This window comes from Pinus tabuliformis, chromosome 9 (genome assembly GCF_031772625.1).
Source record: "Pinus tabuliformis cultivar Carrire ecotype Pingquan chromosome 9, CPIR1, whole genome shotgun sequence".
NCBI lineage: Eukaryota > Viridiplantae > Streptophyta > Pinopsida > Pinales > Pinaceae > Pinus > Pinus tabuliformis.
In genome coordinates this window covers 1,321,506,947-1,321,532,126 of record NC_142307.1, presented here as the reverse complement: position 1 = coordinate 1,321,532,126, position 25,180 = coordinate 1,321,506,947, and positions in this window count along the sequence as shown.

Below are 25,180 nucleotides of genomic sequence, written 5' to 3'. Positions count from 1 at the left end.
TCCCTATTGAGATTATTAGGCCTTTTCTCGATTTCAAGGGCAACCCCATTACACCTAGGATCTACAGCCTTCCAAAGGTCCACAAGGAGGGGGTTCCCTTGAGACCCATTGTCAATACCATTGGTGGTCCTACTTACCTCCTTGCCAAATTCCTCGCCTTGAAGCTTAGACCCTTGGTTGGTCACACGGAGTCTTTCATCAAAGACTCTGCATCATTTGTTGATGATCTGAATAGAATTAAGCTTGACCCTGAGGGCAACCCATTACACCTAGGATCTACGACCTTCTAAAGGTCCACAAGGAGGGGTTCCCTTGAGACCCATTGTCAATACCATTGGTGGTCCTACTTACCTCCTTGCCAAATTCCTCGCCTTGAAGCTTAGACCCTTGGTTGTTCGCACGGTGCATTTCATCAAAGACTCTGCATCATTTGTTGATGATCTGAAGAGAATTAAGCTTGACCCTGAGGACATTCTGGTAAGTTTCGACGTGGTCTCCCTATACACTTGTATTCCCATCAATGAGGCCATGGAGGTTATCAACAAGCTCACTGACCCTGATACCACTCGGTTAGTCGAGTTGTGCCTTACTTGCTCCTTTTTTAGCTTCGAAGGAGAGTTCTATGAGCAAACCTGTGGGGTTGCCATGGGCTCCCCCCTGTCCCCTGTTGTCACTAATCTTTTTATGGAGGATTTTGAGTCCAAAGCTTTGGCCTCCGCCCGTCTCTTACCGAAGCTATGGAAGAGATTTGTAGATGACACAGGTGTCGTTTGGTCTCATGGTCATGATGAGTTGGATCTTTTCTTATGGCATCTCAATAATCAATCCTCCACCATTAAATTCACTATGGAAAAGGAAGTCAATGGTTTTCTTCTGTTCCTTGATGTTCTCATCCCTAAGATTAATGATGGTTCCTTTTCCCACCAGGTATTTCGGAAAAAGACTCATACTGATCAATATCTCCATGCTAGCTCCCATCATTTCCCTGCTCAAAAGTTGGGTGTTCTCAGCATGCTTGCTACCCGTGCTTTAAGAATATCTGATGAAAAGAGCTTGGAAAAGGAGAAGGCTCATCTCCTAGATGTCTTTGTTAAAAATGGTTATAGTAGACACCTGGGTCAGAAAGCCTTCCTCAAGGCCCGAAAGGAGCCTTCAGTCCATAAAGATCCTAAAGATCGGGTCCTAGGGGTTCACCTCCCTTACATCCAAGGGACCACTAACAGGATTGCCAGGATTCTTAAGAAGCACAATGTTCCCTCGACCTTTAGACCTCTTAATACCATCCGTAGCTCCCTGAGATCTGTTAAAGATCCTGTCGACCCTAAAGACATGAAAGGTGTCTATGTCATTCCCTGTTCCTGTGGGACACCATACATTGGTGAGACTGGTCGTTCTATTAATCAAAGGATTAGTGAGCACTCGGAAGACTTAAATCATGGAAGGGCCAAGTCCTCGACCCTTATATAGCATGTCGAGAATTCTAAACATCATGTTGTATAGAAGCGGCTCGTGTTATTGCGAATGTTGCGCGTTTTCACCATCGAAAATTTAGAGAAGCCCTTGAAATCAAGAAAAGACCTAGTAATCTCAATAGGGATGACGGCTGGAAGATTAGTAGTTGTTGGATCCCAACCCTTTCTTCCTAGCCCCTTCATCCCTTGCTATCCTTTGTTCCTTGTTATCTTTTATCTTCCCTTGATCAGGTTTGAATTGTATTTTATTACTCTTTAATAAATTTTTATTATAATTAGTAATAAATGAATTTTTCACCCTAGGCCATTATTTTATTAGTATTATGTTATTAATATATTTTTAACATTAGGTCACTTCTTAGAAAAAGAATTTAACCTATAATAAAAGTTATAACATTATCACTATTATCATTAACAATTATAAATAATACAAAAATGAAACACTAGTTAGTAATAATATTATTAGTCTTTTAATAGAATTAATTAGATTATAAGTTAGTAATATTAGCTAAGTATTATTAGTTTGTAGTTAATTATAATAATAATATTACTATTATTTTTTACCCTAGACCATTATTAATAATAGTAATAATATTTATTTAATAATAATTTTATTAATATCTATATAAGACAACAGTCACTTAAAATATGGGATTTATCGTAAGATTAAGGTCTTTAATATTAATATATTATTCTTAATGGAATTATCCCCTAATATTTATACTATAATAATATTAATTTATATTAATAATATTATTAACAATATAAATAATCTATTTAAAAGTTTTTTAACAACCTTGACCCCTCCCCTTGGACCTTGGTCAAATCTAGCCATTAGAGGTCTTGTTTATTCGTTGCTCAGTCAAATATAGCTGTTGGAATGGCCTGTTGTCCCTATTTAACTTATTGCTCAGATTGGATCTTCAACTTGTCCTGATGATGAACCACACTAGTTGGTTCGAAACAGGTCAACAACTGATTTTTATGTGATTTTACCAAAATTATTCTCACAAACATGTTATGGATCACAGAAGTCTCAACTCTATAACTATATTACATAATTAAAAAAAAAAAACAAATTTAAAACAATTAAAATTAAAATAAAATAAAAGTAATTAAATTAAAATTAAAATCCTGCAGCCCAACGGTCCAGAGGGTGAGGGCCAATTCCCCTCACCCCCTGGGCTGTTTGGCCACGAGATTTTTTTTTTTTATATATGTTTTTTAAATGCTTAATTTTTTTTTAATTGTTTTTGTGAAGTTTTTATTTTAAGTTTTTTTAATGCTTTTATTATTTTTTATGTTTTTTTAATTTTTTTTAATGTTTTTATTTTTTTTTAATTTAATTTATCTATTATCTTTTTTTTTAAATCTTTTTTTGGTTAATTTTTTTACTTTTTTGCCTTCATTTTTTTTAAATGTTTTCTTGTGTTTTTATTTATTTATTTCAATTTTTTTGTTTTTTTTAATATATTTTTAAATTTTTTATCATTTATAAATTAATTTTGTTTTTTTTTACATTTCTATGTTCGATTTTTTTGTCTTATATATATATATTATCTTATATTTGTTTTTGGCATAGTCTAACTTATAGACGAAATGGCATTTTTCACGACCATTTTTCTAGTTAATTTTAATCAAAATGTGATAGAGATTTTAAAAACTTCAGTTTAAATTGTTTAATCTCTATAAATTGAGTGCTCCATGGGTTTTCAAGGGTCTTGAATCTATTTATGCATTTAAAAATGTATTTTAAACAACAAAAAATCTTGAAATTATATTACCGAATTTTGGTGAAAAGGACTATTTCTTCTATAAGTTAGACTATGCCTTTGTTTTTTGTCATGTTTTCTAATTTTGTTATGTTTTAATATATTTTTTTATTTACTTATTATTTTTTTCTCAATGTTTTCATGTTTTTTATTTTTTTGTCCGTGAATTAGATAACTTGAAAAATGGTTAAATAATCAACATTTTAAAAAAATGTGCATACTTAGGACATAAGAAAATTTAAAGTGTCAAAAATAATCCCTCTAAAAAAGGGGTTGATGAAAAAATCATACTTGATACATAAGAAAATTTAAAGTGTTAAAAATATGCTAAAAAAAAGGTGTATTATGAATCATCACTTTTCAAAATCGCATGATTTTTTGCTACCTCAAAAAAATAGGTGATCAATACAGTTCCCGTTTCAAAGTTTACATTGTTCCATGGCCACCCCAAAAGGAATTATAAATACTATCATGAGAATTCAATGCTCCTTTCTATGGGAGATGCCACAATGGAAAAGAAGTGGGCCCTAGTCTCCTAGGAAAATATTTTAATTCCCAAATTAAAGGGTGGCATAGGCCTTAGAGATCTAGGAATCCTCAACAAGGTATTTGGTGAAAAATCTGGTGGAGATGGATACAAGAAAAAAATTATGGAAATATATATATCAAATCAAAAATAGATCCATGATATATCATTTCGAAAATAGATTAAAACCATCTCTTACCCTGAGCTCTTCTATTTGGAACCATGCTAATACTAACAAGGATATCATTCATATGCACTATTTCTAGGGGATTCACGATGGAAAATCTACCTCTTCTAGGAGGATTAATGGAAACAATTACCTAAACGTATCAACAATGATTCTCTTTCTAGGATCAAATAATCCATACAAGGTCATCATCTAATCAATTGGGTAGACTGCTATTAAGAAAATTCCCCTCCTCCCTCCCGTTGGTGACCATGTAAGGAAAAAAATATTTGGCCCCACCTAGGAGAAGACGCTGACATGAATGGATTCTGGGAGGATCTCCAAAGGTAGAAAATTATGATCCAATAAGGATTGGATAAGCTTCAATGGGGTTATCAAACCAATGGTGTGTTCACCATTAAGGAAGCCTACTTTGTTGCTGCAGATCACAAATATTTACCATCTCAAAAAATGTGGAATCAAATATGGTCTCAGCACCTATGGCCAAGGGTAGCCCATTTCCTCTAACTTCTTTTTCGAAAATGCACACTCACATGGGATCAACTTATTAAGTATGGCTTTGAAGGACCATCCTTTAACCACACATGTTGCATCATCTCTAAAGATGCCAATCACCTATTTAAAAATATTTTAATAAAAGGACCTCTAGAACGAAGTGACAAATCTCTTTCAACACTCAAATAGATATAATGAAAGTATTGAAAACACCATTGTTAGCTGGAATCCCTCGCTTTTGAAAATCCCATCTTGAATATGGCTTAGACTCTAATCCTTGGTCTTTTGCTTTGGGACATTTTAAAGGAAAGGAACAACCACATTTTCAAGAACCAATGTCTCCATGAACATATCATTTGGTATAAACTCCTTAGTTGTGATATCCCTTATCATTTTCCACTTATGTATACATTGTAAATATTGATCAAAAGAAAGTGGGATGAGTCAAATGGACTTGGATTCTAGAACTGAAGGGGTTACTTGCTTGGGATATTTCAAGGTTTTCGTACAACAGGAAATATGAATTGTTTTATGACAACCATTGAAGGTCAGTGGTGTGCCTTAAATGGACTAGTTTTCTGAATTAATTAAGCTAAAGAAGAAGTATGAGGAGCCATGTTGGCTTTGGAAAAAATCACAAGGTAGAAAGGATGGAAATTTATGAAGGATGGGGTGCGTGGGTAGCTGGGGGATAGTGGAAGTCAACCACATAGAACAAAACCCTGGGGAATAAGAATGAATGGAGACATATAGCATTGGGGTATGTATGCAACAGAGGAGAACATGTTTCTGGAGTCTAGTGTTGGTGGAAACTTTTTAGGGCATAGCATGTGAATTGAGAAGGGAGTGGGAATTTTTTGTTTTTCCTTGAACAAAAAAAGGAATCCCTGAAGGGTCGACAACAAAGAAATCATCATGAAGTCTTACAACAAAGAATAAATAGTTTGGATATCAATTTTAAGTTGGCAAGAGGATAGAAATAAATTACTCTCGGGTGAGAAATAATGGCCTCTCGAATCCCTATTAGCCAAAGGGTGGAGGTGGTTTTATCTGGGATCCCTTGATGGCTAGGGTAGAGTATTGTCCCTTGAATTCCTGAAAAGAGGATTTCTTAAGGAATTTCTTACTGTGGTGGTTTTATAGTGGGTTATGGAGTCTGTGAGATGGATGGAACCATTGTGTTGTAGCTTGAAGGTTGGAGAACTATATCTTTGGATTCCCTAGTTTTTGTTGGTTGTTGAACAATTGAAGAGTGGAGGAAATAGAAATCTATATTTCCTTGTGGTTTTGTTGACTACTTAAATAGTTGGTGGGTGGAGGTGGTTGAACTTCTAGAATTCATGGTTTCAACTAGCAGTTGGAGTTTAATCCCTGAGAAAAATTCCCCTTAGTCTCTAGAATCTATCTCGGGGATCACAACTACAAATGAGGATTGACTGCATCTTTTCTATGGTTGGGTGGAGAGTCATTATCCCAAACTTAGTTTCCTAACTTCAATTTCAATTCAAGATAAGTTTCTTCATATGTATCATGTGCCATGAAATCTATTTTTGGACTGTTAAGCTATATTTTTATTGATTGCATGAATCATGCATGGCTCTCATGTAATTAAAAGAATGAGGTTCTCAAGACTGGTTCTTTGTGGTTGTGGTTCTACACTAACATTCGTTATGCAGGGGAATGTTAGTGTTGTATGCACAAAATGATCACAACTATGGTTATATATATATATATATATATATATATATATATATATATATATATATATATATATATATAGATATATATATATATATATATATATATAGATATATATATATATATATATATATATATATATATATATATATATATATTAGTGTTGTATGCAGAGAATGATCATAACTATATTGTTGGTGTGGGTAAACATTGAGCAAAATTATAATAATTTATGTCAAATTTATTAAATGTTGAGCTTAACTTTTGAGTTGAAACCATGATGACTCAAAACCACAATGAGCGTGTATAGGGAAACCTGTGTCATCCTTCCAGCACTAGTAAATTCATTAGCATGATTGGTATTATGAGGTGTATAGACCTCATTGAAATGAATGTAAAATTGCATGGAATTTTCATACTAATGGTTGTGTGCAAGAAGGATAACACATATAAATTATAGAAATGTAGATATACATGTGCAACATAGCTGAGTTGAGTTGTTTCTATTTGGGCTTAATACCTAATTTATTTAGCCATGGTTATAGGCATAATCAATTTGTTATGATAATGGCGTAAAGACAAAACATTGCAATTTGAAATGGCCTTGTAATGTTAAATTAGCCCATAGGATCATGCCAAGAGGTTTCGGCCCACGCATAGGTGTATCAACACACAAAATATATATGTGTGTGTGTGTGTGTGTGTTAATGTGTAGAATTTCTTGCAAACTCTTTACAAATCTACCTCTGAGATCTATGTAGAAAATCTGACTGTAGATTAACTCGATAATGAAATATACCAAAGAAAAATACAATAATCTACTTCTACTATCAAACTTGTGGAAGCTTAAGGATCAAGCTAAATCAGAGTTAAACACATATAACCATAAGAAGAAGAATCAATACACATGAAACACAGAAAAATACTCAGGGGAAAGCCTCAGCTAAAAACCGCACAATCTGTGTTATCCTACAAGGTGGAAATATATCAGAATTACACAAAGCCTTAGCTCTCATAGCTAACAAGATCTCAGTACAATCCTCCTAGATGCTCATAGGAAAACAAGGCTTCTCACAAACCTTTTGTTCTGCCCTCCAAGCCTCCTATTTCCTTGCGCAGTTTCTCCTAGGTGATCCTACTATTACTAAGTGTAACACTGATATCACACCCTATAAAACTGCGCAATCCTCAAGGAACCTTATTCCTTCTGCATGGATGAGTTTCATTTATAGGAAAACTCATGCAACTAATAGTAAGATGTCCTTGACATTTAGCTCAACTGGGCCTTTCTCTAAATAGACATGCATGCGTTACTGATGAGAGAATCTTTAGTTATCTAGAGTACACTAGTTTGATGCATGCATGCATTAACTGACTGAACTCACAATTAGTTCCTCAAACTTTTTGGAACTAAATTAACTGGACATAACTCAATTAACTGAGCTAACTAATTACAACTCAAATACAACTCGTCCTTATCTCCTTAATTTAAGGGATAACTGTTGCATGACTTCACAAAGACTTCTAGCTTGAATTTCTCCAAATAATTAATCCAAGATAAATTAATTAATTATTTTTCAAATAGCTGATGAGACTAAATTCGAATTTTAAGTCTCAATTTTAATTCAAGGACAAATTAAAATTGGAATATTCTGAATGTTATTTTTAGCATTTCTTGTTGCTATTCTCAACACTCCCTCTCAATAAGAAAGGAATTCAACTCGATCCCAATCCTGAACCTTTGGAATGTTCTACATCCAACACTTCTCTCTAGTGTTTTTGCTCCAACAACTCTAGAAACAAACAAAAAACATCCAACCTGAATCAGTATGATGTATCTATCATCAAAGTCTTTGACTTCTATTGCCTCTGTTAACTGAAAACTCTATGCTTCTGTTGACTCTGCCTTTTTTCACTGTTGTCAATCCTTCTCTATGCTCTTCAGTATATGACTGCTCTAACCTCTACCACTTTGATCTCTAACCGCATCAATCCCACTGATTCCTCCCGCAACTTTGTACTTTGGACTCCTATAGCAAGGTATGATCCATGAGATAAAACCTCTCAATGGACCCTACCTAATTTCAGCCTTCTTGGGACTATCACATCACATCACCCCACCTCACACTTGGAGGTATGGCTGCATGTGATCCCACAGCCCACTTGGCTCGAAATTCCCCCCTACTGGAGGTCTCTGCATGAGTGGATGCCTCCACTCAGTCTCCTCTCAGCATCTCCAATTGTGGCTCCTCCACAATTGTCCTAAACTTCTTTTGGGGCTGCATGTTGAGAGGTAATTTACTCTCCCTCTCAACCACCAAGTCTCTAACATTTGCCTTGCTCCTCAAGGCTTTTCATGCATCTTGAACCTCAAGAGCATACAGGTTTTGTACCCGTGAACCGATCTGTTTCACCTATCCCATGGTGATGTGTCTAAGGAAAACCTTTCCCTTACTGAAGACAACATCGTAGCCTTTGTCCTCCAACATCATGATCGATACCGAATTCTTCTTCAGTCCAAGCACATACTTCACATCTGTCAAGGTGATAAGAGCTCCATGCTCCCTCTAAAAAGCAACCGTGCCCACTCCTGAAACAACATACCTTTCATCGTCACCCATCTCTATGCACATCTTGAGGTCTTTCTCCTCCAAGGTACTGAATAAAATTTTATTGTCGGTCATGTGGAATGAGGCTTCACTGTCAAGAAACCAACCACAACCCATCATCGATGACACCATGCATGTGATGAGGGTGAAGTCCATTTTGAACTGAGAGGCTAATGCCTCACCTTCCAATCCTTCTGAGGATCCCTTCTTGGACTTCTTCGATGGGCAATTAGTCGCATAATGACCCATCTCGTGACAATTAAAGCATCTCACTTTAGACTTGTCAACCTTCTTCCCTCCATGAGAAGAATTCAATTCGGAATGGGATGCCTTCCCCTTCCCTTTACTTGCCTTACTTTCTAAGGCCATAGTTTCTTCATCATCCTTGGATGAAGAACCATCCCGTCTGCTCCTCTTGATCTCCTCCTGCATGAGATCCAACCACAGTCATTCCCAATCCGACAGTTTCTCCCTTCCATTCACAGAGTCCTGGTAGCTATTCCAACTCTTTGGAAGGCCAAGGAGAGCGAGGCTCACCATATCATCATCAGCAGTAGTTATTCCCACACTTCCAAGTTCATCTCTACAGGTGGTGAGCTTGTTCATATATGTGGAAATAGTATCACCATTCTCCATCTTGATTCTTCGAAGCTTGTCCTTGAGTGCCAATTTCCTCTGGTCGGTACTATTCTGGTAGAGGTCCTTCAATGTATTCCACATTGAATATGGAGTATCCTTCCCATGGAGACTCGAGATAATATGGTCATGAAGTCCCTCAAGGATGATCCGTCTTGCCCTCGCCACACACTTCTTCCACTCATCCAACTCTTGTGCATTAGTTGAACCTAGCTTTGGGATTTCTTGATCAATGAAATCCTTCAAGCCGTTGTCTTCTAATACAGCCTCCATGCGATCTTTCCATGCTATGTTATTAGAGCTCCCATCCAAGGCATACTCGATTCTCCAGCCATAGAACACCATTGACCAACCTGAAGTATGAGATGAATTCGATTTGTACCTATAATCCTGAACTTCAAACTTCGAATTCTCTTCTCCATATACTGTTCACAGCTCTGATAACCTTTGCTTCGATACCATGTAGAATCTCTTGCAAACTCTCTAGAAATCTACCTCTGAGATCTATGTAGAAAATATGACTGTAGATTAACTCGATAATGCAATATACCAAAGCAAAATACAATAATCTACTTCTACTATCAAACTTGAGGAAGCCTAAGGATTGAGATGAATCAGAGTTGAACAGATATAACCATAAGAAGAAGAATCAATACACATGAAACACAAAAAAATACTTAGGGGAAATCCTCAGCTAAAAACCCCACTATATGTATTATCATACAAGATGGAAATATATCAGAATTACACAAATCCTTAGCTCTCACTGCTAACCAGCTCTTAATACAATCCTCCTAGATGCTCACAGGAAAACAAGGCTTCTCACAAACCTTCTCCTCTGCCCTCCAAGCCTCCTATTTCCTTTCACAGTTTCTCCTGGGTGATCCTATTGTTACCAAGTGTAACACTAATCACTCACACTGATCTCACACCCTGTAAAACTGCACAATCCTCAAGGAACCTTATTCCTTCTGCATGGATGAGTTTCCTTTATAGGAAAAATCATGCAACTGATAATAACCTATCCTTAACATTTAGCTCAACTGGGTCTTTCTCTGAATAGACATGCATGAGTTACTGATGAGAGAATCTTCAGTTATCTAGAGTAAACTAGTTTGATGCATGCATGCATTAACTGACGGAACTCACAATTAGTTCCTCAAACTGTTTGGAACTAATTTAACGAGACATAACTCAGTTAACTGAGCTAACTAATTACAATTCAAATACAACTCATCCTTATTTCCTTAATTAAGGGATAATCTCCTTAATTTAAGGTATAACTATTGCATGACTTCACAAAGACTTCTAGCTTGAATTTATCCAACTAATTAATCCAAGATGAATTAATTAATTATTTTTCAAACAGTTGGTGAGACTAAATTCAAATTTTAATTCTCAATTTTAATTCAAGGACAAATTAAAATTGGAATATTATGAATGCTATTTTTAGCATTTCTTGTTGCTATTCTCAACACTCCCTCTCAACAAGAAAGGAATTCAACTCGATCCCGATCTTGAACCTTTGGAATGTTCTACATGCAACACTTCTTTCTAGTGTTGTTGCTCCAGCAACTCCAGAAACAAACAAAAAACATCCAACCTGAATCAGTATGATGCATCTGTCATCAAAGTCTCTGACTTCTATTGCCTCTGTCAACTGAAAACTCTGTGCTTCTGCTGACTCTGCCTTCTTGCACTGTTGTCAATCCTTCTCTACGCTCTTCAGTATATGACTGCTCTAACCTCTATCACTTTGATCTCTGACTGCATCAATCCACTGATTCCTTCCGCAACTTTATACTTTGGGCTCCTGTAGCAAGGTATGATCCATGAGAAAAACCTCTTGAGATCCCTACCCAATTTCAGCCTTCTTGGGACTATCACTTCACATCACCCCACCTCACACTTGGAGGTATGGCTACATGTGATCCCTCAACCCACTTGGCTCGAAATTTCCCCCCACTAGAGGTCTCTGCATGAGTGGATGCCTCCACTCGGTCTCCTCTCAGCATCTCCAATTGTGGTTCCTCCACAATTCTCTGAGACTTCTTTTGGGGCTGCATGTTGAAAGGTAATTTACTCTACCTCTCAACCACCAAGTCTTTAACATTTTACTTTCTCCTCAAGGCTTTGCATGCATCTTGAACCTCAAGAGCATACAGGTTCTGTACCCGTGAATCGATTTGTTTCACCTATCCACTGGTGATGTGTCTAATGAAAACCTTTCCCTTACTGAAGACAACATCGTAGCCTTTGTCCTCCAACATCGCGATCGATACCGAATTATTCTTCAATCCAGGCACATATTTCACATATGTCAAGGTGATAAGAGTTCCATGCTCCCTCTAAAAAGCAACCGTGCCCACTCCTGAAACATTATAACTTTCATTGTCACCCATCTCTATGCACATCTTGAGGTCTTTCTCCTCCAAGGTACTGAATAAACTTTTATCACTGGTCATGTGGAATGAGGCTCCACTGTCAATAAAACAACCACAACCCATCATCGATGACACCATGCATGCGATGAGGGTGAAGTCCATTTCGAATTGAGAGGCTAATGCCTCACCTTCTGATCCTTCTGAGGATCCCTTCTTGGACTTCTTCGATGGGCAATTAGTCGCATAATGACCCATCTCGTGACAATTAAAGCATCTCACTTTAGACTTGTCAACCTTCTTCCCTCCATGAGAAGAATTCGATTCGGAATGGGATGCCTTCCCCTTCCCTTTCCTTGCCTTACTTTCTAAGGGCATATTTTCTTCATCATCCTTGGATGAAGAACATCTTGTGTGCTCCTCCTGATCTCCTCCTACATGAGATCCGGCCATAGTCATTCCCAATCCAGAAGTTTCTCCCTTCTATTCACAGAGTCCTAGTAGCTATTCCAACTCTTTGGAAGGCCAAGGAGAGCGAGGCTCACCATATGATCATCAGTAGTAGTTATTCCCACACTTCCAAGCTCATTTCTACAGGTGGTGAGCTTGTTCATATATGTGGAAATAGTATCATCGTTCTCCATCTTGATTCTTCGAAGCTTGTCCTTGAGAGCCAATTTCCTCTGGTTAGTATTGTTCTAGTAGAGGTCCTTCAATGTATTCCACATTGAATATGGAGTATCCTTCCCATGGAGACTCGAGACAATATGGTCTCGAACTCCCTCAAGGATGATCTGTCTTGCCCTCACCACACACTTCTTCCACTCAGCCAACTCTTGTGCATTAGTTGAACCTAGCTTTTGGATTTCTTGATCAATGAAATCCTTCAATCCGTTGTCTTCTAATACAGCCTCCATGCAATCTTTCCATGCTATGTTATTTGAGCTGCCATCTAAGGAATACTCGAGTCTCAAACCATAGAATGCCATTAACCAACCTGAAGTATGAGATGAATTCGATTGTTACCTGCAATCCCGAACTTCAAACTTCGAATTCTCTTCTCCGTATACTGTTGACAGCTATGATAACCTTTGCTCCAATACCATCTAGAATTTCCTGCAAACTCTCTACAAATCTACCTTTGAGATCTATGTAGAAAATCTGACTGTAGATTAACTCGATAATGCAATATACCAAAGCAAAATACAATAATCTACTTCTACTATCAAACTTGCAGAAGCTTAAGGATTGAGTTGAATCAGAGCTGAACATATATAACCATAAGAAGAAGAATCAATACACATGAAACACAAAAAATACTCAGGGGAAAGCCTCAGCTAAAAACCCCACTATCTGTATTATCATACAAGGTGGAAATACATCAGAATTACACAAAGCCTTAGCTCTCACAGCTAACCATCTCTTAGTACAATCCTCCTGCATTCTCATAGGCAAACAAGGATTCTCACAAACCTTCTCCTCTGCCCTCCAAGCCTCCTATTTCCTTGTGCAATTTCTCCTAGGTGATCCTACTATTACCAAGTGTAACACTGATTACTCACACTGATCTCACACCTTGTAAAACTGTGCAATCCTCAAGGAACCTTATTCCTTATGCATGGATGAGTTTCCTTTATAAGAAAACTCATGCAACTGATAGTAACCTATCCTTGACATTTAGCTCAACTGGGTCTTTCTATGAATAAACATGCATGAGTTACTGATGAGAGAATCTTCAGTTATCTGGAGTACACTAGTTTGATGCATGCATGCATTAACTGACTGAACTCACAATTAGTTCCTCAAACTGTTTGGAACTAATTTAACTAGACATAACTCAATTAACTAAGCTAACTAATTACAACTCAAATACAACTCATCCTTAGATTCTCCTTAATTAATGGATAATCTCCTTAATTTAAGGGATAACTGTTGCATGACTTCACAAAGACTTCAAGCTTGAATTTCTCCAACTAATTAATCCAAGATGAATTAATTAATTATTTTTCAAATAGCTAGTGAGACTAAATTCGAATTTTAAATCTCAATTTTAATTCAAGGACAAATCAAAATTGGAATATTCTGAATTTTATTTTTAGCATTTCTTGTTGCTATTCTCAATAATGAGCACCAAGGTTGAGGTCGTGTAGTGTCCAGAAGTGACTATCACCATCGCCAGGGGTTGAGACTCGCCCCTATGTATGCACCAAATTAGAGGCCTTATCCCTAATGCTCGGGACATTGAACCATATAACCGCACATTACAACCAAGTGCGGAAACTCGGGCGCAGAATGGATGGCAAAGATCTTTTCTAAAAATTGACGACAAGGAAATTAGTGGGGCATCTCCCCTTATGAAGTTATAAAGGGGAGGGGGGTCACACTTTTATCATTTTTGTTGATTGAGTCATGGGAAATTTTTGGTCAAGGAATTAGCAGGGCCTCTTCCCTTGTGACTTCAGCAAGGAAGGGGGAGGTTGCGCTAACTATTAGATCAAATGAGTGGCAGAGTACCATTAGATCTCCAACCCGGAACTGTGTGGTGGAATTATGATTGCACCCCCCCCCCCATGACATCAACGAAGGGGGGGACACACTATTGAGTTAAGACTATCGGACGGTAAAAGTGGAACCAAGATAGTGATATTATCCCCCCCCCCCCCCCCAAGATGTTAGAAAAGGGAGGGGGGTGTGTTATTGGTTACATACTGTTGGATGAGTCAAGTTGCGAGGAGTCGTTAGATAAAAACCCTAGAATCGTGAAGTGGAACCAAGATAGAGGGACCCCCTAGTAATGTCAGCAAAGGGGAGGGGGCATTATTGGATGACAGTCATTGATCATGTCATTTTTCAAGGCCCATTGGATGGTAGAGGGCCATATGTGTTTGTGTGTGTGTGTGTGTGTGTATGTGTGTGTGTGGAGGGGTAATGCAAGTGTAGGGCATCAAGGTACACTAGGTGAAAAAGTGACAATAGATTCCCTGGAGCCTCAGCCACATGGAAGAACAATGGCATGCCATGTGGGGACCACATAGGTTCCATGTGGAAAGAAAAGAGAGGTGGCACGTTTGAATTAATGAGACTTTAAAGGATCATAACTTGCAATCCCGGAGTCCAACTAGGACCAAATTTATATCATTGGAAAAGTCTCAACGAGAAAAATACGATGATGACATCCAAATTGAGTTTTGGAAGCTCGGAAGAAGTAAAAAAAAAATTACCCCATTTCTCTAATTGTACCAGGGAAGTTGGGTTAGCACAATAAATACACTCCTAAGGGTAAGGATGTGTGTTTTTAGTTGGTATCATAGAAAAGATTCAAAACTGGACCTTTGGAGACTAATGACACCTTATAATAGTGTAACAACCTCGGGTTAAAGTTTCATGTAATAAACAACATTAAAGACAAAAATAAGACCAAGGTCATGGGACACGTATACCAAGCTGAATGGAGGGGGAAAAAATTAAAGTGGGTATCACTTGTGGTTTATTATTGGTTATGGAAATTTGCATTGGCATTGGCAAAGACAAAAGGAAATTAAAGACAATTAATTAAAAGATAAAAGGAATCTAGGAGAGAAGGAAGATGAAGAGATAAGAATATGCATGCAAGGGAAATTAGAGAGAAAATGAAAGAAAAGGGAAAAGGAAAGGAAGCCTACATTAGACGTCAATGATAAAAAGGCATCTGAGAAACAATTGACAACTTTTGTCTATTTAGATTTTGATCACTTTCATAAATAGAGCTCTGAGAGAGAACAAGCACTTGGACATGAGGACTCAAGAAAGCACGAAATGGACAAGCAAAGGAAAGCAAGGGAGTGGAAGGATAATATCGGAGGAGAAACTATAGCAGGAATATGTTACAGGTAATAAGTTGCATGTGTAATTTCCTTGTTGTGGTTTGAATGCATAGTACATGAATTTGGTTATTTTGTTACTTTTTTGTCATTGACATGAGATTTGCCTAGATTGACAGTGGGTTCAGCCTTGCCTTGCCCTATCCTAGATAGCCATGGTGTGATGGGATTCATTCTTGGTTAAGCTTTAGATTGCCAAAATATTTTGGATCTGAGTGAGGTGGTATAAGGAAAATCCCAAGGGTTGGAGGTGGAGTTTGTTTTCTCTAGGAAGCCCTTGACAAGTGGGTGGAGATAGGGAAATTCCCCTGGGTATGGTGAAGAAATTTTGGGCATCCAAACTTGTGTTGGTTTGGTGATTTCTAGACCAGTTTAGGTGAAATAAATATGGTTGAGGGTTGAGGTGGTTTAGCCTCTGGATGCCCTAGTTGGTTTTGTTTTGGTTTATCCCATGCAATCCCACATTCATGCTTGGAATATGGCATGGGGTGATTGGCTAAAAGATATATTTGGTTCATCCCAATCTATGGCCGAGTGGTACATGGGAGTCCCTGACTCGGTTAGCATTTGCATATGTATTTATGTGTTGATTCTTATTTAGATTAATAAGCACAATTTCTTATTTTAGGTATGATTTTATGACTAGTTTGTCATGGTTCTATTTTGGTTACATGCATGACATATTCCCTACTTTATGATGTGATATTATTATGGATGCATTCCATGGTTTAATGAGTTCTTAGATACTTGATATTAATGTATAGGCTAATGTATGTTGTTGCAACTAGTAAAAGAGGGTAGCAAGCCTTCTTGATGACTCTCTAATGAAACTATGCATTTATGGCCTATAGGTACCTTGACCACAAAGTGTTTGTCTAAATAATTTTCATGTATTTGATAAGTTTGGGTAGGAATTGAGTCAAGAATAGTGAGTAATGACTTTTGTAGGTGATTAAGTTTATTTTTGAGAATTCATGGAAATTCTGGGAAGATGACTTGGAATTGATCCTAAAAATCCATATTAGGGTTTCTAGTCGCACCCTCTAAGTTGGGAATTTTTTGCTACAACCACACGAAGGAATGCGTGTGTGGTTAGTAGACCCCATGTCAGGTCATGTCATAGTAACTCTCAGCTCATGTTTACACTGGAGAGCTTGTAAAATCAGGTAAATGTGGGGTGTGGTGGTTATAGGGTGGTATAAGAGAAATGTTGTTCTGTGTAAACCTTTCTCTGGTAGCAGTGTTATAGAGTGGTACCAAAGGGAGGCTTGCAATACTGGACCTCAGGGTAAATGTAGATGGTTATGGGTATTATACATGAATTTATTATTACATCTTTGTATTATTGATTCATGCATGATATTGAATCCTAATGTTGATATGATGTTGTTATTATTATATATCATGCTAATTTGGACTGACTTGTGCAGATATAATAGTCTCCCCTAAGATACACTAAGGTATGATTTTGATTATGTCTTCTATTTGGTTATCTAACATGGTATGTTTGCAAGAAATAGAAGGACAAAATATGAAGATCATAATGGTGGATTACAGTTCACTTGACTCCCCATACCTACCTAATGTGAATTCAATGGAATGGGAGAAGTTAGTTGAGCAGCAAGGAGAGGAGTATTCTCCTGATCTAGCAGATAGATTGAGGAGTCTGAGGGAAGATATTAGACATTTCAAAGAATATAATAATAGGTTGATTGAGGCATAGGAAATACTTGCAAAGTCTTAGGAAAAACAAGTTGAATTCAATGCAATAATTCTTCAAAGCCTTTCAAACTTAGAAAAGCGGGCACAACTGGGGACCAATCATGGACATAGGCAGGAGGAGAAGACTAATGGGGCATATGGTAGCAAGTCTTGGAAAGGGTACATGTTGGACATAGATGATACAGTGAGGAGTGGCAGACTCTTGGATACACGTGACAAAAGGACTGGTATGCATGGCTATTTCTCTAGCTCTTCTTCTAGGAGACATCATCCTCATCACCACCACCGTCATAGGAGGAGTGAGTATTTTCTAAATGATTTCAAGAAAGCCAAGCCTCCTACTTTTGATGGTGAGTTGAAGAAATTAGAAGATTTAGAAGCATGGCTTCATGGCATGCATAAATTATTTATATTGCATCACTACTCATAGAACATGAAAGGCAAGATAACAACCTTTAGTCTCAAAGGAAAATATGACATTTGGTGGGAAAATATTAAGAATATTAGAGGCATCAGAGAAGAGAATTTGACTTGGGGTGAGTTTGAAAAGGTCTTCAAGAAGATTTACCTGTCTAAGAGATATTATGATGGAAAGGCCAAGGAGTTTTATGAGCTTGGGGTTTCATGATAGATCAAGAGCACACAACCAAATTTCTATAGTTATTGAGGTTTGTGCCATACCTCAACGATGTGAAAGAAAAGATCCAAAGGTTCATCAGTGGTTTTCCATTTTCATTTAAATATCAGATTGAGTTTGATGATCCTTTGTCATTGGAGGAAGCCATCAAGAAGTTAAAGCATTGTTATGAGCAATCAAAGCACAAGCCTAATTTCAAGTGTGATTAGAAAGGTAATGAGAAGACTAAAGGAAAATGGGCCAAGAAGTGAGGAATATCTTAGGATGTAGGTGATAAAGAAAATGAAACCCATTATAGGAAGTTTAATGCAACTGAGAAAGGGTGTGGGACTCATCCTAGAGAGAAACGGAATAAGGGTAATGGAAGGGAACTGTTGAAGTGTTGGATTCATGGTAAATACCATTGCAAGAAGGATTGTTCATTGTATCAAGTTGGTAGGTCTTAGATATACAGTGTTCAAGAAGCGCAATAAGTTGGGTATGTTGGTCATAGAATTCTCTGGATCTATGTAGAACTTGATAACATTCACGAAGACCTTCAGACATCTATTATTGAAATGGAAGATAAGCTTTGCGATCAAGTTGTTTCTATTTTGATTGATCCTAGATATAGTTATAGTTATGTTAGTCCTAACTTGGTGGATTAGTGTTGTTTGAATAAATAAGTGCATGCATAATCTTGGTTGGTGCAGTTGGATACAAGGAACAAGAGAAGAGTTCATCATTTGGTGAAATTTTATGTATTTGAGATTAATGTTATGCCTATGACAACACATCTAAATATGCTTCCTTTGGGTTCATATAGCATGATTTTAGGCATGGATAGGTTATTCATTCATAAGACCAAGGTGGATTGCTATAACAAGGCCATTGAGTGCCTGGATGATGATGGAGAAAAGAGAATCTTGCAGGGAAAGAACAAGCCTACATTAGTGAGAATGGTGACAGTTATGCAAGCTAAGCACAACTGTAGGAAAGGGTGTGTACTGTATGCAGTTCATGTTTCCAGTGACAAGGAAGGATTTTGACAATGATGAGTTCCTGAGGAGGTATATTGTCTTGTAACAGTTTTAGGATGTGTTTCCTATAGAGATTACATAGTTGCCTCCTCATAGAGAGGTGGATTTCTCTATTGCGTTGAAACCATGGGCAACACCAACATCTAAGGCACCGTACAGGATGAGTACTCCAGAGTTTTTGGAACTAAAGTTACAGCTTAAAGAGATTCTTGATAAGGGATACATAAGGCCAAGTGTGTCTCCTTGGTGTGCACCAGTGTTTTTTGTAAAGAAGAAAGATGGTACTCTTAGATTATGCATTGAGTACAAGCAGTTGAAGAAGGGGACTATCAATAATAGGTATGCATTGCCTCAAATTGATGATTTATTTGTCAGCTGAAGGGAGTAGTAGTATTTTCAAAGATTGATATGAGATTAGGATATCATTAGGAACACATCAAAGAAGAATACATCTACAAGACTCCATTTCGTACAAGGTATGGGCACTATGAGTTTGTCATGTTTCCTTTTGGTCTTATCAATGCTCCATCTACCTTCACGTGCTTGATGAACAATGTGTTGCGCCCTTACCTCGATAATTTTGTGATAGATTATTTTGATGATATATTGGTATATTCAAATAATGAGGAGGAGCATCCAGAGAACTTGGTAGCAGTATTGAGATTGTTGAGAGAGCATCAATTGTATACCAAGCTCAACAAGTGCAGTTTCTTTCAGTCAGAGATTCATTACTTGGGACAAGTTGTTTCCACAAAAGGGATAGCAGTGGATCCAAAAAATATTAAAGTTATCATGGAGTGGCCAGCTCTAAGGAATGTGGATGAGGTCAAATCATTCATGAGACTAGCAGGTTGATACAGTCAGTTTATCAGGAAATTTTCCAATATTGGTTATCCTATTACATCTTTGTAGAGGAAAGGGAAGAAGTTTAAATGGATTGAGGAGTGTGCAGCTAGTTTTGAGCAATTGAAGAAATTGCTTACCAATGCTCTGGTTTTGAAGATTGCAAATCCTGATAAGGAGTTTGTAGTTTGCATATACACTTGTAAGGAAGGTCTTGGTGTATTCATGTTGCAGGAAGGGTAGGTGGTTTATTATGAATCAAGTAAGTTGAATGAGAATGAGAAAAACTATCTGACTCATGATCTTGAGTTGGTGGCTATTATTCATGTTTTAAAGATGTGGAGACATTATATCCTTGGTAGGAGGTTAATCTTGAGCGTGATCACAATGGACTTAGGTATTTTTTCGACCAACCCAATTTGAATGCAATGCAAGCTAGACAATTGGATACTCTCAGTGAGTTTGATTTTGAGATCAAGTACATTAAGAGAAAGGAGAATCAGGTTGTAGACACTCTCAGTAGAAGAGTGTTGGTGAATCATATTTTAGTTGTGATCTCTTATGGGATATATTTACAAGAGCAGATCTTATAGGAAGGGCAACATGATGAGAAGTACTAGCAACTAAAGCAGAGATTGCAGCAGCAAGGTGATAAGGATGAGGAGTATCATCTCACAGCAGATGGCTTGGTGAGATTCAGGAGCAAGATCTATGTTCCTTATAATGGTGAATTGAAGAAGCTTATTTTGAGAGAGTTTCATGTCAATCCATATTCAGGCCACCTAGGATACCAGAAGACTTTGACAACTATTAAGAAGTTCTACTATTGGCCAAATTTGAAGAAAGAGTTGGTTGAGTTTTTTGTCAAGTGCTTGGATTGTCAACAGGTAAAGGTTGAATGCAAGAATCTAGTTGGTTTGTTGCAGTGTATTCCAATTACATAATGGAAATGGGAGTTCATTTCCATGGACTTCATTACAGGGTTTTCCTAGGACATTAAGGCATCATGACTCCATCATGGTTATGGTTAGCAGGTTGAGTAAGGTAGCTCACTTCATTGCATTGAAGTCTACTACTTCAGCTAGTGAGGTAGCTCAGATCTTCATCAAGGAGATATTGAGGTTGCATGGATTTCCCAAGAATATTGTATAAAATAGAGATGCCAAGTTCAATTCCAAGTTTTAGATGGAGTTGTTTGTAGGGTTAGGGACAAATTTAGCCTTAAGCACAACTTATCATCCATAGACAAATGGACATACAGAAAGGGTTAACGGGATTTTTTAGGATATTTTGAGGACGTATGACATGCATCAGCAAAGGAAGTGGTAGGAGTATCTTCCATTCATGGATTTTTCCTATAATAATGGGTATCGGGAATCATTGAAGATGAGTCCATTTGAGGCTCTCTATGGGCAGAGTTGTACTACTATCAGCTGGAATGATATGGTGAACAGGGTGTTGATTAGACCGGATATGTTTGCAGAGACAGAGCAAGAAATGCAGGTTATTAAAAGGAATTTAAAGGTAGCATAGGATAGACAGAAGAGTTATACAGATCAACATAGAGCATTAAGGGAGTTTCAAGTTGGGGAGCGTGTGTACTTGCAGATCAAGCCCAAGATGATATCCTTGAATATTGGGTCATGAGCCAAGTTGAAACCTCAATATTGTGGAACTTTTGACATCCTTAAGAGTATTGGACCAGTGACCTACAAACTTGATTTGTTGTTATTAGTCAAACTCCATGATGTTTTCCATGTTTCATTCCTTAAAATATATGTACAAGTGATCATGTGATTGATTGGTTTGTATTACAGGTGGAACCAAAAAGAGAGTTCTATCCAGAGCCACAATGCATATTATAGAAGAAACGACTCATGCTCTGGAACTGAGCAATAAAGCAGGTTAAAGCGTAGTGGAAGCACTTTGGGCCCGATGAAGCTACATGGGATTTGGATGATCACATGCAGGTGTTATATCCTTCCTTATTTGTTGGTTGAAGCAAATGATTTTTTGATATATATATATATATATATATATATATATATATATATATATATATATATATATATATATCTGTGTGTGTCATTGTAAATACCTCATCGAGCTATGTTATAAATATCCAATAAGTAGCATTTTTTGTCATGTTTATGATGTTTTTAGCAGTTTGTCATTGTAAATATTGCAACGAGTTGTGTTATAAGCTCCAATAAGAAGTATGTTTTGTTTTCAATGATTTGTTGGTCATAAGTGTTATATTTTACCAAGGACAGTGTTCCCCCAAGGGGGAGGGGTTTATAACAACCTCAGTTTAAAGTTTCAAGTAATAAAGGACATTAGATGAGAAACTAAGACCAAGGTCATGGGACACATATTCCAAGTTGAATGGAGGGGAAAAAAATTAAAGTGGGTATCACTTATGGTTTATTATGGGCTATGGAAATTGGCAATGGAAATTGGCATTGGAACAAACATCAGCAAAGGCAAAAGGAAATAAAAGACAATTAATTAAAAGAATAAAGGAAAATAAGAGAAAAGGAATATGAAGAGATAGGAATATTCATGCAAGGGAAATTAGAGAGAAGATGAAGGAAAATGAAAGAAAATGGAAAAGAGAAGGAAAAGACATTAGACATCAATGATAAAAAGGCATATGAGAAACATTTGACATCTTTTGTCGGTTTATTTTTTGATCATGATGAACCCCAGTATTGCAACAAGAATGTTGTAACTCCTGAGGTTATCGACTTAAATTATCAACCCAAGATTCATACAAACTTAAGAGGGGTCGACATTGTATGTACAATGAATGCCTTCCTCTTCCTAGTATGATCTTCTTTGATGCAAGTGAAAGAAGGCAATGAAACAACTTCAAATGAGAAAATATCTTAGGTAAGCCACCAATCCTAAGTTGCAAAAGGTAAATAACAATAAGCAAATCTATTCTACTTGGAAAGTAAATGGCATGAAATAAATCTATTCTATTTCCAAAAACGTAAAGCATAATGAAAAATAAGCAAATCTAATATATCTTGTTGGAAAATAAATGGCATTAAAGGAAATATATTCTATTTTACATGAAAGAAAAGTCCTTGATTACTTTTGCAAGAAGGAAAGCACACTTTGCTTGAATTAAATTACATAAAGGAAATATAGACTAATTGTAGAAATAAACATTCAAGAAGAAAGAAATTTAAGAGATAAATGGTGACCTAAACAAGCCTAAACTCAACCAAAGTGGCCTCACATTATTCATAGGTTATAAACCTACTTCTATAATGAATTTGGAGTAAATTTTGGCAAGGAAGATCTCGAAAACACATTTCTATAAGACTGTGTTGACGGTGTTTGGCCTGCCAACATTCAAGGGATCTACCCGATATGAAGTCCCAATTAGACCTCACACCGTTTGGAGTAGAAGTCCCAATAGTGGGTGGTAATGTTATGCCTTGACTGCGAAAACACATAGAGTGAAGTACAGTACCTTTGGGTGAGAGAAAGTGTGTGACCCTATGAAAAGTGTAGTGCGATGCATGAAGGTTCCAACATATGAAGGGAAAGGGAAGTGCGTCCCTTGGAAGCCTGTAATAATACACAACTTTAAGGAAACTCACGAGCTTAATGACATCACAAGCTAAGACGTGGAATAGTCCAAAAGTTAAAGTGATTAATTAATACAACAACATGCATTCAACAAGGTTCATACAAATGCAAACGAAATAGTTCATAAGCATAAGCATAAGTTAAATAACATATATTTCAAATATAATAGAATAGTCCTACTATATTCACAACATATGCATGAAAGCATGTCATCTATGATTTTATTATAAGTGAAAGTTCCATTCATACATACACCATTGATAGACCACTAGCCCCAATAGTGGAACATTAAAGTCAAGAACACTTGCTCCTCCAAAGAAATATACTCACTCTATGCTATGGAGAAGCCAAGGCTCTTCACAATACTCCCAAGCTCCTTCTAAGCCTAAGCCTAGCCAAAAGCTTGGCTCCAAAAATCCCTTTACATGAGTTATGAGGTTCTATTTATAACAAGAGGGGGTGACTTTTCAACTCCCCTTTGTAACCTTTGGACTACCATCATGACTCTTCACCTTCTTTACAAAATGACTCATTACATTACATCATGACTCCTCATATTCCAACATTAACACTGGAATTCCACTTATAACATAATTACAAATAATATTTTAAAAAATTATGGTATGCATATAAGACAAAATAGGGTAGAGACAACTTGACAGACTAACAAGACAAAATACTATGATGCTTGAGTTTGGGAAAAATCTAGTTCAACAACTTCAACTTTATGCTTCTCAGTAACATACTGATTTCAAGCTCGGTATTGTGTGATGACATCCAAAAACTGCGTGATGGTGTCTAGATGGAAGCGGATTCTGGCCTCCATGGCATCTAGGTATAATGTCTTGGAACCCGTTTCAAGTTCATTCTGAAGCATGAGCAACATTGTTCTGATTTACACTGGACCATTGATGTAGTTTTTCATGTTTTGTCTATTCAACTCCAAGTCTTCCTTGGTCACAATTTCTCTTAGCTACTCCAAGTACTCTTCAATCTCTTGCCAGACATGGTTCATGGGTTTCTATTTGGTGAGTGAACTGATTGATGGGATCTTGTGTGTTTTCACCAAGACATCCAAACTACTGAAAAATTGTACCTATGAGGATTGAATGCTACCAATAAATAAGGTTATTTTTTTGTTGTTCTGAATCAACATCTGAACTCTCACTTTCTCCACCTCTCTATGTGGATTCATTTTCTTCAATAATTCAAGTAGTGCCCCTTTGTATCACATTGTCTATTCTTGAACATAGGTAATGGCAGCTTGTATGTTCTTGAGAGTTTTAACAAACTCTTTTCTTTGCTGTTGTAAGCCATGCAAATGGAAAACTACTTTATTTATGATGAAAAACCCCTCATAGAGTTTTTGCATGGTTTCTCCAAGTGTTTATACTTCATCAAGTATTATTTCTCTCATCTCTTCCACGTAAACTTGTGCGGAAACTAATCTATGTGCTTCTACACAAGGTTGCTCTGCCTCTATCTTGGTAGCCTATAAGTTCTGTGCCAATTGCTCATTCTCAGTCATCAAATATTGAATGTTTGATATTTTTTCTCCTACAAAGGCCAAGTTGGCTTCGACAATGGCATTTGGATGCTTCCTGGTGTCCGCCACTATCACCCTTTCTCTAACAAATGTAGGTGATGCGTGATCATCCAGAAAATTATTTCTCCATGCTTGTATAATCCTCTTTTGGAACTCATCGAATGATAGATTGTA